Genomic DNA, 16,589 nt, shown 5'->3' with positions numbered 1-16,589 from the left:
TGCAGAGTACAATCCTTTTTGCATAGTACAGGACCAAATACAGGGAATATATGGGATCTTCGGACAGGACAGTCTCTCACTGCACTAGAAATTTCTTAGGAGTTATGGTAATCTAGCTGAACTGACTGCTTTTTATTAAGCCTATGATGAAAGTCTAAGACACACAAAAGACAAAAATACCACCCATATTCTAAAATAAAAATAATAAAAGCAGCAGAATGTCCATCAGTGCTACTTTTGTGTTCAACTTATTCACAAAGGAAAAAAAAAAAAAAAGAAATCACATAGATCTACAGCTAATTTTATAATGATGCAGAACTAGGTACAAAAGTGCAGCACACTGCTGGTTTATTTCTATGGCAGCCCCTACAAAAGAATGAAACATGATCATTTTCACCAGAAACTTAGTACTTTGGGGAAAGCAGAATTACAAGAGTCATGTCCTGATAAATGACTTCTCTCCAGCTGAATGTTTTCCTTTAATATTATAAGACTTGCATAGAAGCCCCTCTCACTTATTATAAGACCTTGGAGAAAGCTCTGTTTTCACAGCCAGCTTTCATACATGAATCACATCTGCCTTCCTTGCTGTACATGCTGTCACCTATTCAAGTAGGCTCACATTTTTTCAGTCTTAAAAAATATTATGCTTTTATAAAGCCTAGATTTTTTTATTGTAATAATAAAAAAAAAAAGATTCATGTTGCAATAATGCCTTATGTGAAAAAGCAATATTTGAAATACATAATTCAAATATATTGAAGGTTGTCTCCTGTGGCTTCTACTAAAATACCTGACTGACTTTCTGTTCCTGACATCCAATAACCCTTTCAATGGTCATCAACTAAACATATTTGTTACCTTCCATTACAATAAATCCTACAATTAAAATTGAAATTCTACTGATTTCAAAACAAACAAATAAGAAATTACATTTCTTGGAGTATTGTTTCTAAGGAAAAAAAAACTCTCATTGTACAATCTTAAATTGTAAGAATTAGACATTCACCTGGTGTAACCTACAAAAATATAATTCAGAAAAGTACACACATCTATTGCCAAGTCTGTTATAAGGAAAGGTTCTTGAAGGAATACTTGGCACATGGGGAAAAGATAAGTTTTGTTAATTTAGAAAGAGGATTAGGCTTTCTTGGACAGTACAGATGTAGATGGGACTTAATTATTTAAAAGGTTATAAAAAGAACTCGATCTCTATTACATCCAATTTGCTTCCCTTTAAATTTGCCAGAAGGTATGACAAGGAAAAGATATTGAAACTTACAGAAAGATCCTGATCCATGAGGATGAGTGTATTCTTTAGAAAGACTATCACAAGAGAAAGAACTATGAGTAACAGTGAAATCAGGTGTATACATCTAGGATTTTTTTTCTCCCAGCATCCTTTAAAAAGGAAAAATCTTGCCATTTTATTATCACTAGAAAGCAATGAGATTTTTTTGAGAAAATGAGAAATTTAGAGGAAATAATTACTAAAAACGAGGAGGTATTTATGGTGGAACATACTTTGAAGTTTCTATCTGTAAGTAAGAATATGGCATTCTATCCTCAGACAGCTTTTCTCAATTTCTTACATGAAATCTAGTCAAGAGCTTTATATATCTTTTCTTTATTCTTACTGCTGATATTGATGCAACTCAACTTCTTTAAATTGTCATGCAAAGCAGGATTTTTGGTGCTGCCTTTGTGGACTTTTAACTGTTTTTTCCCTCCTCCATGCTTCTCTAATCTCAGATTGAATTAGATACTTTGCTTTGTTCTCATTGCCACAGCTCCATCTGCCTCCACTTCACATCTGTCCTGTTCTTGCACAGTGTCTCTTTTACACTGTCATACCTCGTGCTGCTCTGAGCACGTGTATCATGTGGATTTCCTGACATTTTCCAATTTCTCTTCCAAATTCACCACTTATTTCCACATTAGGATTCCTAGCTCTATATTCCCTTCCTCCCTCCTGCCTCCAGAAAAACAAACACTACTTCATGCTATATTCAACTAGATATCACTAATTTAGGAGTCCATATGTCATGAGAAACAATTAGATTAATCATCCTATGCATCTAATAAACATCACTTTGGAAAATGAAATAAGCTCCTTGAAAACATTTTAAATGTGCAGGCTAATCACAGTACTGCAAGTGACATAACACATCTTTCATAATTAGTGAGAGCTACGGAGCATGGTATTGAATAATACAATCTTATTGACCACCTTTTGTATCTGCAAAAAAGTCTAGCTACTTTTCTGGGTAATTTATAGCCGTTGCTTCAATCACCCTTTGTTTTAAAAATAAGAACTTACTGGATCTTTTTGAGGTAGGTGCTGAGGTAGGTGCTGTTCCATGCAAAAGGATAACTATATGAGCACCTAACTATATTAGTGAATAGCTGGTATTTTGAATATTCATACAAACACAGAAAAACAGATTTACAATCCCAGGAGCTTTTTTTTTTTTTTTTTTTTTTTTTAATCAACTAATACAGTAAGTGTATTTTCAAGCAACCTCTTGTATATGTGCTCATACATGAATACGTGCCAATATGCACTTATATAAATCCTTCCTCAGTGAAGGGAAAGAGAGGGAGTCTAAAATTTTCCATCAGTTTTTCTCTGCCAGCTGGCTGGGTGAGCTGAGGACAGCAGCAAACATATAAAGACTTTTAATATTTTAGAGACCTGTCGTTTTGAGGATAGACTTTTCATTGCAGTATTCTGAGACCCAAAAATGAGATAAGCCCTCATGCATCCAGCAGTCAGAGCAACAGCACTTCAGCAGAACAACCTCATCCCTGAGTTGTCTGTTAGCTCCAGTGAATCCCAATACTCACAAGGAAATTGAAAAATCTCTCCATGTTTTTGTTTGCATGAAAGTCATGGGTGGTTCTAGATTAAAGTGGGAGAAGCTAATGAGAAATCAGGGCTTAAGTTTACCACAATTCCTCTCAAAGTATAATTAGGAGACAAGCCCATGGGCTTGCCCAAAGGACCACCACAGTTTGAAGATTTCATCCAGATCATGAAGAACACACTTAAACTGCAAAGTGAGATCACAGCAAAGACCTTGGAGCCAGTTTGGACCATCCTTGTTCCTAAAATAATGCAACTGTACCCTTTTGGTGCAACACCCGAAGCAAGGAACTGTTGAAGGTACCAATATGAAAGCATAGACATACATATTTCAGCACCAGTTTAAAATTTGACACATCACTGCACCATTCCACATAGACTTCACTGCTCCAAGTCACACTATCTCAGGCATGACCATTGCTTGCATAGCGCAGGCACACTGAGAAAAGTCTAGTATATAGGACACAAAGAATTAGAGCTAAGTCTCTTAAATGAAGCAAAAGAGAAAATCAGCATGACTTCCAGAGAACCAAGCTGTTAGCTGCCTGGTTTGTCCAAGACAGTTTCCTAGAAAGGCACCCACCTTTCTGCATGGAACTGATGGCAGCTGAAAGAGAGACTGTGACTGGAACTCAGAAGGTCAATGGTTAGGGTAACACCGGCTGTCAATTGAGGTCAAGCTTTGGGTTGTTAGTTGAATTCAATTTAAATTGTTCTAAAGGCCCTCCTTTCTCATTTAATCAGGTGGTTTCCAAATAGATTTCAGCAAATTCTTCAGAAGACATTTACATCCATTGGTAAAGCAAACCATTTGCAATTTTATTCTAAGATTTACTTATGCTCTCTTGTGCTGAGCACAGTTAATAAATTTGAATAAAAAGTCCTCTACTTCTAACAACATGGCTCAAAGGAGTCTCAACAGAGAACACACAAAACAACAGCATCACATCTCTTGAACTTCCAACAAACCTGAAGGAAAGCCCTAACCTAATATACCATAATGCATGAGACACCAGCCTGTCTCATGATTGTCATTTCTGAATATTCAACGCTTTGGGTCAGTGCAAAAACCAGTAGGGTTACAGCCATGGAGTACTAATTTGCTTAGTTCAGGTCTGCTTCTAGTGTTTGACCTAGGTTGTTTTGAAGATCAGTAACCCTAGATGAAATTGCTTTTTATTTTGAAGGGTTTGGAGAGGTTGCTCATGAAAAGACAGTTAAAGCAGTTACTATGACATGCTACTAAGTAGGAAGCATCCTAGAAGCTTGGCCTCTTCCAGATTTTAAATCTAAGCATAGGTTATCAGGAACATGGTGAGGGTGTCTGCAAGCCGGCAGACATCTGAGAAAACAGGAATAGGAGATAAGTCCAGTAATGATGTGGCTTACAGCTTTGGTTTACTTCCATCTTATGGATGCTCAGCTGAACTAATAAGCCTGCCCATTGAATTCTCTATTTTGAAAGCTGCTGCCTAGTACTGTCCTCCAGATCTGTTTTCTGGGAGGTGATAGAAGAGGGTTTAAACCTCATCAGCCAAAGGATGGAGCTGACCCCAAGTCTCCCACATTCTGGGCATGTGCTATAATCACTGAGCTACTATGTAGGAAAGCACAAACACTCCTTCAGGAATACTTTTTCATTAAATGAAGATCAATTATGTCAGTATGTTTTAGATTTGCACTGAGCATATCTCCCAGATAAAGCACTTAGGAAGATGAATTCATAATTTGAGAAACACAGCTTTTCACCCTTGCCAGCTGATCTACAGTTAGGGCAAAGAAATAGATCAAATGACTCCCTCCAAGTTCTCAATTCTGTGACTGAGTAAAGTTAATTACACAACTGACCAACTGCATTCACATTGCCTTTATCAGATATACTTTGTGGGTTTTGCTTCAGAGTCCATTTAGGTTCAAAGTTTGAAACACCCCTTCATTGTTCTATGTGACGCAAACAAATACACCCATCAGTACAATCCTAGCATTTGATAAACTTCAGAGTATATTGGTATTTCCAGGGTAGGCAGTCCCTGTGAACACAATCTACAGGCAAAAGACTTATTTCTGCTGGGTTACCTCATCAGAGTTAAACATGTTTTAATAGAAATTTTCAAACAGTCGGAATCATGTTGATAGCTGACTGCTAGTCAACCCCACGAAAAGAATGCTTCTGTAGAGTTGACCTCAAAAATCCAGGGAGCTTGGGGATCACAATGCTTAAGTCTCACCAGGGACAAATTTTCTATTAAATAGTTTGGGTTTTGTTTGCTTGGTTTTGCATGGAAGACACCCACTTAATGCTAAAAAGAACCAACCTTTTCCCTGAAGACAAAACCCAAGTGTGGTGAATGAGTACAATACAGGCCAGGTCCATAATCTGTCACTCCATTCTCATCGTCAACTTAAAGGCAAGCCAATGCAAGAATAGGATTTCTCTACTCTACATCAGACCCTTTAAAAAAAAAAAAAAAAAAGATCAAATTCTTCATATACACACAAATGATCTCTGGGGAAATAAATAAGTAAATATTTGTGTATTTTTTGTACTTTTCCCAGGGATTTACTCCTGCAGCCCAAGCTGCACATGTAGCTCTGAAAGTCCTGTGGTCTATACCATCACACATCCAAAAATACACGTTCAATCCCTGGGTCTCTGTATGTATGAAAATGTATGCACAGTTGCACAAATACCTGGACAAAATGTGTATCACATTTGTTTTTTGCAAAACCTATTAAAAAAATTAAAGATTAAAAGACCACAATTCAGCAAGGCAGCAAAAGGCATGGAGAGTGCTGGGGGAGAGAGAATCCCTTGGTACTGCTAGACAACCACTATTAAGACAAAGAATTAGCAACAATGTCAAGTATTTCATTGCTTATTCCCTTTACACAGACACTTGTTACTTAGAGGAAATTAAAAGAAAATCCTACACACTATAGAGTCTGTACAGTATACCTGCGAACATCTAACATCAGACATACTGCTCCTATCCATAGTGGTAAAATAAATCTCTTTCAAAAATCAAGAGTAGGTTGGTGATAGAGAGCTGATGTTTCCTGGTACTATGAAAGGATTTTGAGATATTAAATACATTTGGTAGGTTTTGAAATTGGATGGGAACTACAAATGGGAGCTTTCACATGACAACATATCTGGGCAGAGATAACACTGACACCCATTGTTCAGGGAACAGAGAAGAGCTGAAATATATAATTTCCTTTAGAAATGCCTTTAAAATCTTTCCAAAAGCAAAGCATTCTTCTAAAGCCTCTATTGCTTTATTCGTTTATGTCTGCCTTCTGTTTATTGCATCATTTCGCAGGATCTAGCCTTTGCCACCTTATCCTAGTTCATACTACAGAGGATTACCTGGTTTCTGTTTCTATCTTCTGTAGTTTCACAATGCAGTCAAGGCAGAGATGTTGTTTCATCAGCATCAACATGATTTGTTACATCAAGTGTCCATAAAGATCAATATTCAGACTCCCCAAACTCCTGAAGCCAGGAAGATCAAAAGAGAGAATAGGAAAGGAGGAGTAAGAAGAAAGTAATTTTGCTCAAAATTAGAAAAATTTTCAAAAACACACAGACTTGGTCTACCATTTACCTTGCAACTATTATATTAACTGACGGTTATTTTCTAAGCAAGACTGTTGTGAGATTTCTGCAATGTCTTGCAGTGGATGTGGTGGAAATGGCAATAAAAAAATATTCATTTGCATGTAAAAAATATTAGTAAAATGTAGCCTAAAAATAATGATTTTTTTTCCTATCAAAAGGCAATAACTTGCCCTCCCTATTAAATAAGACATCAAGTTTAATTCTTTTCAATCAGTTTAAAGAGAAACACCAAAGTCATTTTATTTCTGTAGTTGCAAAACTGATACAGAGACAAAATTTGAGCCCAGAAAACAAAATCCTATGGACAATTTAATTTCCTAGAGGAAAGATTTTAATATAGTACATTTCCACTTATTTACATTTCCTCATGCTCTGCCGTAACATCTCTGTGCTCAATAGATATTTAAGCCTTAACTATACGCCCGTCAACAGTACAAAGGATCAGCTAGAATAATTTGAGGACAAAAATGTCAATGTAGTGTGTTTTCATCTCTCCCCAGGGCTGCTGAATGTTCACATACTTCTTCAGCAACTGTCTCAACTCCATAGCAACAACATTAAAAACTGGCTTCTAAATCCCAAAGTTCCCTCCCCCCCAGCAGGTTAATATTTGCTGATTAATGAAAAAAAATGAGATGCTGTAAATATTTCCTAAAAATAAAATTTCTAAGCAGTCACCATAAGGTCTCTCAAAAGGATTTTTTTCCTGGCATTATTGCTTTATTAAGTTCTAGGGAAGGGGACCTGAAAATCTGGAAGTCAGTTAGATGGATACCTTTTCCTTGTCCTTCTTTAGAGTGTGGCAGCACGGTAGACTATTAAAAAAGCATTCCCTTTCATTTTGTGTTCTTCTTTTTGATACCAAGTCAAGAACAATGACAGTAGGTAAGGCTATTAAACTAAGGTCTGTGTTGGCAGAACAAGTCAAAAGAAACTGCATTTACATGTACAACATATGGAAATCAACTAGACATCCCAGCTACTCCTCAACCAAACAGCCCATAACCCAGAATCCATCTCCAACTTGAAAACCTTCTCACCCTGCCCAACTGGAGAAGTTAGTTGTGCAGCTCAGCTCCTGGAGATCCAGGCTGCAATTCTCAAAATTAAGAGTTTACGCTAATCTTCTTAAGGAAGACTTCAAGGAGATAAAACTGAATAGTAAAAGCAAATGTATTAATACCAGTAAACTTTAAATTATACACAACAGGTTAAAGTAATACTGCAGCTGTAAAATCAGGAGGCACCAAATAGGAAATGCCCAGAGTCTTTCCCTCTTTGTGCACACCCCTTACAACCCATTCTGTAATTCAACAGAATCACAGAATCATTCATTCTTTCCATTAGAATCTCCACAATGCATCAGTCACAGGGTTACATGCAAAAGACAGGTTCAGTCCCAAAGCATCAATCTGCCATTTCCTCATGTTCAGGTACTTCATTTTATAGCCTCAATAATACTTCTTTATCATGCTGCTTGCTTACAAACACATTTATATAGCCAGTCTAGTGGTATATTGGTAAGAGCAGTTTAGCACACCTACTTAAAGAAAGCAGACTTATGTATAGTGCTCCTTGGAGCAACCATATGTGACCCACTGTGTTTGATTTCAAATGCATAAAATATTGACTTGCATTGCTCTTCCAGCACCTGCTGCTGACTGAGCTGCATACCGCAGGGACATAGGACTTATCCTCTCAACAGTAAGTAATGTATGATGACAAGTCAGTAGTCGCCAGCCAAAAAGGAGTGTGAGATGAGCAAGGGGATGAGGAAGGACAATCACTTCAGCCAGAAAAACAGGCAGAACAAGAAAAAAAAAAGAAAAAGAAAGAAGAAAAATTCAAACTCCTTTTTGGAACTCCACCCCCAAAAGGAGTGTGGAAGTACTGTAATTCCCTTTTCTTGAGTTAAACTTGAGTAATTCATAGACTGGGAGATGAGACCAGAGGAGGAAACAGTGATCTCTCAGTCTCAGTAGCACATACCTTGCCTGAAGAAATTCCTGCCTGAATTCCTGGTGGACTGTTTTGCGATAAGGAGATCAGGAAGTTAAGCCATTCCTTTTTTTTTTTTTTTTCCCCTTCCTGACATTGATTCTACTCCTCTAATTCATACAGCAGCTGTTGATCCATTAAAGGAACAGCTGATTAAAAATTAAAAGAATACAAAGGTTGAGTGCTGAATATATGCAAACAAACAAACAAAATGGTGTATACAAATAGTGACTATTTTCAGATTTCTTCCCCCTTTTTTTGGATAGATTTGTCATCTCAATTCCTGGTCCAAAAAAGACAAAAATATTCTTTTTAGAATTATACATATTTAGTATGAATTATAAGTAATATATTCTTCACAAGGTTTTGAAAGTAACATTTGCTTTTCGTTCCCATGGCTCACACTTGGTTATACTGGCAGAAAGTCAAGACTCACAAAGCAGCCTCCTGTCTAATCAAAATTAATATACAGTAATAATTGGAAGGGCACCGGAACAAAACACTGGACTGTGCCAATAAGAAGCAAATATCACACTGAGTGCAATGTGTATGTTTCAGAAAGGGCCGGGGGGGGGGGGGGGGGGGGGGGGGGGGGAGGGGGGGGGGAGGGGGGAGCAGAAGCAGCTTTATTCACAGTATCTCTGAAGCACTGAAGCAGGCTTCTTTTCTGAACAGGAGCAAGAAAAATGGCTGTAATGTCCTTCCTTCCCAGACTACCGACTCACTCGAGAGGGTGTCAGCAAGGCAGACAGTAAATACATATGGGGGCCTAGGGCAGCAAGAAAATACAAAAACTCTGTGCATGTGTGCACATGCAGTAGGGGTGCTCTAGGAGATTAAAATAATTTCCCCTACTGCTTTCAAGGTTGCATTGCACTGTGTGTCTGTGTGCATGGAGAATGCCAGACCGACAGCTCTGGATACTGAGCAGCTCTGTCTTTCCAAGGAGGGACGGCAGGAGGAGACCTTTTCCAAGGAGGAGACCTGCAGAGGTGCTCCATGGGCTCAGTGTTGGTCCATCTCAGGGTGGGCTGCCTGGCTGCAGGAAAGATGAACACTGCCAGGGTGCATTAGCCTTGATTTTGAGGGACTTCCACCTACAATTAAGTAAAGGATTAGCAACCTCTACTCAAAAACGAGGAAATTCTTGCTGAAAAGATGGGAAGGTGCCTCCAAGCAGGCTGCATCCCAAATGACTGATAGTGTTTTACATTAACCAAGCTTTATAAGAAAGCTTATGAGAATATCCTTATCCTACTCCCTTGTCAAGGTTGTCTCTCCTGTTCAGATGCTAAAAAAGTAAAAATTTTGTGAAGTGAGAAAGCTAATGCAGGAGTAACTGCTGCACAGATGGGACCAAGGCATCCCTCCATAAGAAGTACAAACAAAGCTCAAGAGGGAGACTATTAATAAACACAGAACTCTCTACAAAGGTGCCAAAACTGGCTTTGCCAAACAAGCTAACTATCCTAGTTTGAAGTTCTGGATGGAGACTTAGCAGATATTTCAAAAATTGATTTGTCAAAATGCCTGGTTGGTTCAATGGCCTATGTGAAATAAGACAGCATGAGAGATCTGGCAAAATGACCAGAGCTTTGTACAGAGCTCAGAATTGCCATGCACAGCTGAGGGTGTGGGAGCAGGACAGATGAAAGAATGAAATTTGATGACAAAGTAGTAAAAATATCAAAGTGCCTTAAGGACAGTTGTCCATATTACATGTCTTTTAGAGCATTTCTTAAAGGTCTTAAGGGCCATGATAGTTTTTACTGGGTAGCTGGAAGACAATACTGGGTACTTTCACTCCAAAACTCTTGCATAGTATTAAAATGTCTTATTCATTAACAAACAAACAAACAAAAATACATTTCAAAAGGACACACCAAAAAAACAACCAAACAAACGAACAAAAAAAACCAAAAAACTTTTACAAGGACTCTGCACCTCTATTATGAAAAGATTAGCTCATCCCTTCCAAAACCACATCTACACTGGGACTCAAGAGCAACAAACCTAACACAGGACATTAATATAGCAGTTCCAGAAAGAGCTGTATTAGCTCTTACTACCAGTGTAACACTGAGACCTTCAGTGTAGCATTAAAGAAAACAGAACTTATTAATCATGTAACATATGTACATATATGAACTCTTTCCTCCTGTCATAATTGATTTTGAGCCCCTGGCCAATTTTTAATAAAGTTGTAATTCTCTCAAACATACCGAGTTTCTACACACTTTCTGACAGCAGATAAAGCAGATAAATGAGACACCATTAATGCCCTGACCGAGGGAAAGCCTGACCAGTGAGGCCAACTTATTTCCCACTAGAGAATTCACACAAGAAAAATTATAAGCAGCCCAGCTGTGGAAAAGCTACAGGTTGATATTCTGCTAGACTGCAGAGACCCCAGCCACAGCTCAAAAATGAATGCCATAAAAAAATTAACTTCGTTAATTCAGTTTCTCAAAGAACAGTTTACTTCCAGGTAGGACAGCCCTACCAGAAGTAAGATCCTCATAACTGTGAAGTTTGTCAGCACACCCACCACATTGCCACCTGCTGATAAAAAGCCCTCTACTCTCAGAAAGGCTTCTGAATTTTCAACCAGCATCTACAGAATGATTGCCTGTGGAAAAGCCACCCCCTCTTGAAATCAGTAGCCACATGATATTCCAAAACAGACAAAACCCACCATCACACACAAAACACTCTTTTACCTCTGTGAAAGCAGAAATGAGTCTATAGCATCCAGTGAAGTCAAAGGAAGCAAGCTGGTCTCTCAATATTACCCACAAAACTAACAACTTACTTCAGGTATAAGGAACCTTCTTCAATTAAACTACTGCATTTGTTTCCACAGAGATTTCACTGTACGGATGGTATGAAAACTGAAAGCAACCGTTTTTGACCTTATGTGAAACAAAAGGCTAGAATTCAAAATGTGAAGTTCGTTTAATAACTATATTGATATAAATCATTTTCTAACCCTAAGTCTGTTCAATGTAATTACTCTGAGTACAAAAATGTTTCCTATTGATTCCTTTTTTCCTCCAAAAGCAAATTTTAAGGTCCCTTAAAATAATGTGTTATCATGAAAACCGGCTGCAATTTAAGCTATGAAAGTGCTACTTTAATATTATTATACTAATTATTTTGTAACCTTTAGTTAATTGCTTTCAGTCCTCCATTAATTTGATCTCTGATTATCTAACAGATGTTCCACTGCAACAAAAATTATTATAAGCTTTTATATGTTCAAAAGTTAAATGCTAACTGAGTCGGGCTGCATCTATTTGCAAATTGGACATCAATAAAAATTGCATTTTTCATTCTTAATTCCACTCCCCTTCTACCCCCCCTCTCCTCCCCCCCCCAAACATTCATGTTGACTTGGCAATATTAAAACTCTTCAAGATACTACAGTTAGTGCAAATAACAAGTTCACAGCAGGTATTTAGAGTACATGATGACACAATGACTATCAGAAAAAGCACTCCAAGTAATTGAAAGATACAAAAAGTGTCTACTCCTTGCTTTTTCACTGTTTTTTTCATGGGTTAATTGGGACCAAAGATCCAACATGGCAGAGACACTAGGGACTACAGGCAAGATGACCTCACAGTCATCTTGGATGACCATTCAATTACATTATTATGCAATCAAGGCAGGCCAAACCAAAATCAACCTTTATACAATAGCTCTATTTCCTCTTTACGTTTTCTTAATCAAATAGTAAATAAACAAGGGGTGGCAGAAAATGTAGGGCAAGGAGTAATTACAACAGCAACAAATAGGTTTAGGCATCTGCAAATGCAAGACAAGACATACATACTCAATTCTCAATTACCATTCTAATTAAAACAGTAAGTGAGTATAACTGGACATGATGCACTAATTAAAGCACTTGCATGCTATGTTGACCTCAAACACATACACTGGCATTGTTCACAAATAATTGGGGCTTAATAATATATCGAAAGATTATTAAGGCTTTTAGATTAGCCTCATTACACTTAATGAGAGCAGCATGTAAGGGACAGCAGGATTGCAATGAAAATACATATGCTTTATCTGCACATCACACAGCCAGTGCTACAGAGCTGCCTTCCCTTTTTTGGCATAATCTGCTGCTAAAGCCAAGTTATCTCTCTCCTTAGAGCATCTATCCATTCCCAAGGTTGTATGTTCGTACAACAGGACAAAGCCAACATCCACAAGAGAATTACGCTTCAGAGGTCAGCAAACACAGCTCAGGCCTATCTGACCCCGGTGCGATGCTCATAGCTGTACCACCTGCAACATGACAAACATACATAATGAAGACTCAGGCACAGGTCCTGATGGTGAGTAGATGTATAAGCAGGAATGATAGACTGCATTCAAGAGCATTATCTGCTAGCTAACGTCCCTATGCAGTCATCAGAAACAAGAAGCTTCAGCCAATTTTCAAATTATTTACTACTCCTATATTTGAAACCACTTCCATAATCATTTGAGACTTGTACCTAAAGATATAAAACAGTCTGCCTGCCAATATTGTCCGAATGAACCTTTTCCACAGGAAAGTGTAAATTCTGGAAATAAACTCCCACCCCCAAACAACCAAAATCTCCTTTCATACAAGGGACATTTCAAAGTAAAGAACTTAACAAAGTTTCTAGTTTTGTAAGTCAGGGAAGCACTGTTATCACTTAAGCATTTTCAGTTCATACTGAAAATTTATAATTTATGCTTGTTAAAACAAGGATACAAAAAAAAAAAAAAAAGAATTTCAGGCTGATTAAAGACTTACTAGGGGAACATAAATGATATTTTTCTCCATGTAATAATTTAACAGCTACTTCTGCTTTGAATTTCTCATAGAAAAATATTCAATTATTTTTTTCAGCCTCTTTAAATTGATACTCAAAAGTTTCCCCAATTCAACGTAAGTCAATTTGAATAGCAGAAACCAGTATTAAAAAAATGTCTACCAGACACAGAAAACTTCAGGAAACATTCTAGAATGATGTGGTGCTGGATGACTTTTGGAACACAAGCAATCTCTCCCTGCCCCTAGAAATCTGAAACCCAAAGTAGGCATAGTAAGTTTACATTCAAAATAAACAGAATAAGAAGGTAGGAAACAAGTCTCTTGTAAGTGCAGGGTGTTGTTTTATCATTTGAATCCTGTTTAATTTTAGGATTAGAGGAATTAGAAGGAAAGTCAGGAGGAAAAGATTCCATACTAAGAGGAAACACGGCTTAAATATGCTTGATTTAAAGAACAAAAATACCAAAGAAGCAGGGAACATTTAAACTATATTATGTTGGGCATCTAAAACAAAGTCACCCAAATTTTCCTTCTGCTGCAAAATTTAAGGTGGGATACTCAGGCTCTGTGAAAGAATTACAATACATACCAAAACAAAGATAGAGAAAAGGGGGGAACAAGAATCAGCCGTATTTTAAAGATATGGTACACAACCTCCAGAAATATATTGGGAAGACCAACAACTTGAGACCAAGCAATGCTACAAAACCCACTATAGTTCTCTCCTTTGGACAAACGGTGATAACAGAAAACAGTATGGATCTATGGCAGTTAGTTACAGAAAGACTAGGGAGCAGGGCAGAGTTGCAGGACAGAAAGAGCACAGACAAACCAAAACCATGCATTTCGCAGTCTCATTGTTAGCTAACTTTAAATGATACTGCAAGATTCAAAAATATCACAGAAGCTAGGAAGGGTCATACCTTGAATTACTATGAAATCAATAATACCCTGAACAGGTATCTTTATAACTGTCATTATTCAATCATTGCCCATGCAGGTGTGACTCTCAAAGCACACTGAAATGTGCCACGTGTTATATGTTGGGAAGGCTCCTCACTTGGCTATGTAGTATCATGAAAGTCTCTCCCATTAGCATTAGAAGGCAAAATGCTAGAAATTAGAAAGGTCTCTGTCAGCTAACAGGATATATACTGATTTGTACTTCACAAGCTAAATCTGCTCTAGTGTCATAGAAGTGTACTTTTCCCCTCTCATGGGGAAGGAAATAAATGAAATAAATAATAAAACTAGCCAAAGAAAGTCTGTTTGTTTTTATATGCTATGCACAAGAACCTTATAAAGCCAAAGGAAAAAAAAAAAAAAAAAAATGAACTCCCTGCTCCCTTCCCTTGCTCCCTCCACCCCATCTGCATTTATCTGACAATTAGTTCTTGTGGGGTTGATCATTTCCCTTGTGGTTTCGAATGGCAACTCAAATTCCCTAAGTAATAAAGTTCACACTTTATTCAGTTTTCACTTTGGTTACAAAAGAATAGTCATCTCAGTTTTATATTTGCATTTAGTAGTCTTCATCTTTCTTGATCTTACTAAATGCATTATTAATAAGTCAGATATACTCTGACAACTTTTTTATTGTTATTGTCTCTTCATTCATGAAGGAACTTTATTCAGGGAATTAAAACCAACATCCATTAAGACAAACAAAAGCAAACCACACTAGTTACAACTGGGGCACATGACAATCAATACTGAATGGTGAGGGTCTCCGATCAGGAGTGGAGTTATATCTTCAGCGAGAAACACAGATTTGCTACTACTGAACTTGAAGTCTATCAGGTCATTAAGAAGAAGTTTGGCAGCTATGTGTAACAAACTCTGGCAATTCACACAGCAAGGAAGTGCACCACTTTCACTCCTGCTTACTCCTTCTGAACTCATCTATTAAGTTCCACTGATTACAGCTGATATCCCCAAAGAATGGCTGTAAATTCCTCCTTTTCCCCGAGACACCTAGTCAGCCCCTCTCAGGATCTTCAGAAGGCACTGAGTTTTCTCTGCTTCAAGGTAGATGGGATAACGAGAAGTCAAAGCTATATGAAAAAGAGAAAGTCCTCCTGTTCTGCTGTAGTACTAAAACATAAGTAGCACAACAACCTGAGGTTAAGCACTGCAATCCCAGCATTGCTGACCTCTTCTCTCTGGAGTTGTTCTCTCAAGTTCCCTTATTTGTTATCTAAAAATTCTTGACTCAATCTATGAACACTCTGCTTGAGTGCCTGTTTTGCTCTCACTGGAGGTCCCAAATTATACTTACAAACCACTCTCAAAAACTAATCTGAAACTAATGGCATTATTTGACAGAACAATTCATAGTCACTGCTGTTTACCCTTACACAATTAGCACAAAGTCGATTCTTAAACAGCCCATCAATCAAAGTATTCAGAGAAGTGTGCAGATCATCCCCCTCAATTATGATTATCTAGTGAAGTATTCTAGGGCTAACATCAAGAGAGAAAGAACAGAGAAAACAAAAAATCAGCTGAAATCAGTTATGGATGAACAAAATTTCAAAATAAAATCATGCCTGAAATTAAGGAGCTATCATTGGAAACTGCTTAAAGAATTAGCCTGAAATAGTAAGCATCATTACAGAAAATTGTAGCAGGTAGTAAATAGATCTTTCAACATCTGGTGGTAGCTGGTGAATTAAATTATTGGTCAACATCTTTTCTAGTATTAATTGATATAGTCTGATAGTAAAGTAAGCAGTTATCAATTTTCTGATCAACTCTCCTACAAAACAGCCTAATATAATCAACTCAAAAATGACATGAAATGACCCTTTGATAGTTCTGGTCCACTCCTTCAGACAAGAACTCAAAGCCTAACTCAGAGACAGCCTTTTTGATATCTGAGATTATTAAAATTCTTCTGTCACCTTTGATGATCACTTTTGTACTTTCTCATTTCAATGTATGGTCCCACCATTTGACAAAATCAAGATTGTTTTAAGATTTAGATCTTCCAGTTCAACGATGCAGACCAAACAACTTCCAACAACATTTGTAGAGTATCCAAACATTTGGTTACCAAACTGATTTATTTATTGTGGCTAACCCATTGCAAGTAGCTAGCAAGCAGAAGGATCCTTTTTCCTTACTTCGGTTAAATAATTGATTTAGTTAGGATGTAGTAGATATTAAGTTAGCACAAATAGATTATTTGTGTCCTATCCCTAAAGCTTAATGGCTGCATTCTTTGCTGACAGTATTCCTGTAATCAATACATCTATGCAAATTTATTTTGGCTGAAACAGGCCCAG

At 37.5% G+C, this 16,589-nt stretch overlaps 1 long non-coding RNA gene across 2 annotated transcripts in view; it reads right to left on the bottom strand.

The window, feature by feature from the left end:
• The window catches only part of LOC110351875 (uncharacterized), a 173,277-nt gene that overhangs the window by 103,831 nt on the left and 52,857 nt on the right, over positions 1-16,589 (bottom strand). For both annotated transcript variants that reach the window (XR_011807255.1, XR_011807256.1), the window contains exon 3: positions 6,237-6,362. This is a non-coding gene — a long non-coding RNA (uncharacterized lncRNA). The remainder of the gene's footprint in view (positions 1-6,236; positions 6,363-16,589) is intronic.

Source organism: Anas platyrhynchos, chromosome 2 (genome assembly GCF_047663525.1).
Source record: "Anas platyrhynchos isolate ZD024472 breed Pekin duck chromosome 2, IASCAAS_PekinDuck_T2T, whole genome shotgun sequence".
NCBI lineage: Eukaryota > Metazoa > Chordata > Aves > Anseriformes > Anatidae > Anas > Anas platyrhynchos.
The sequence above is the reverse complement of the archived record's forward strand: the minus strand, read 5'-3'. Positions and strand labels throughout refer to the sequence as shown.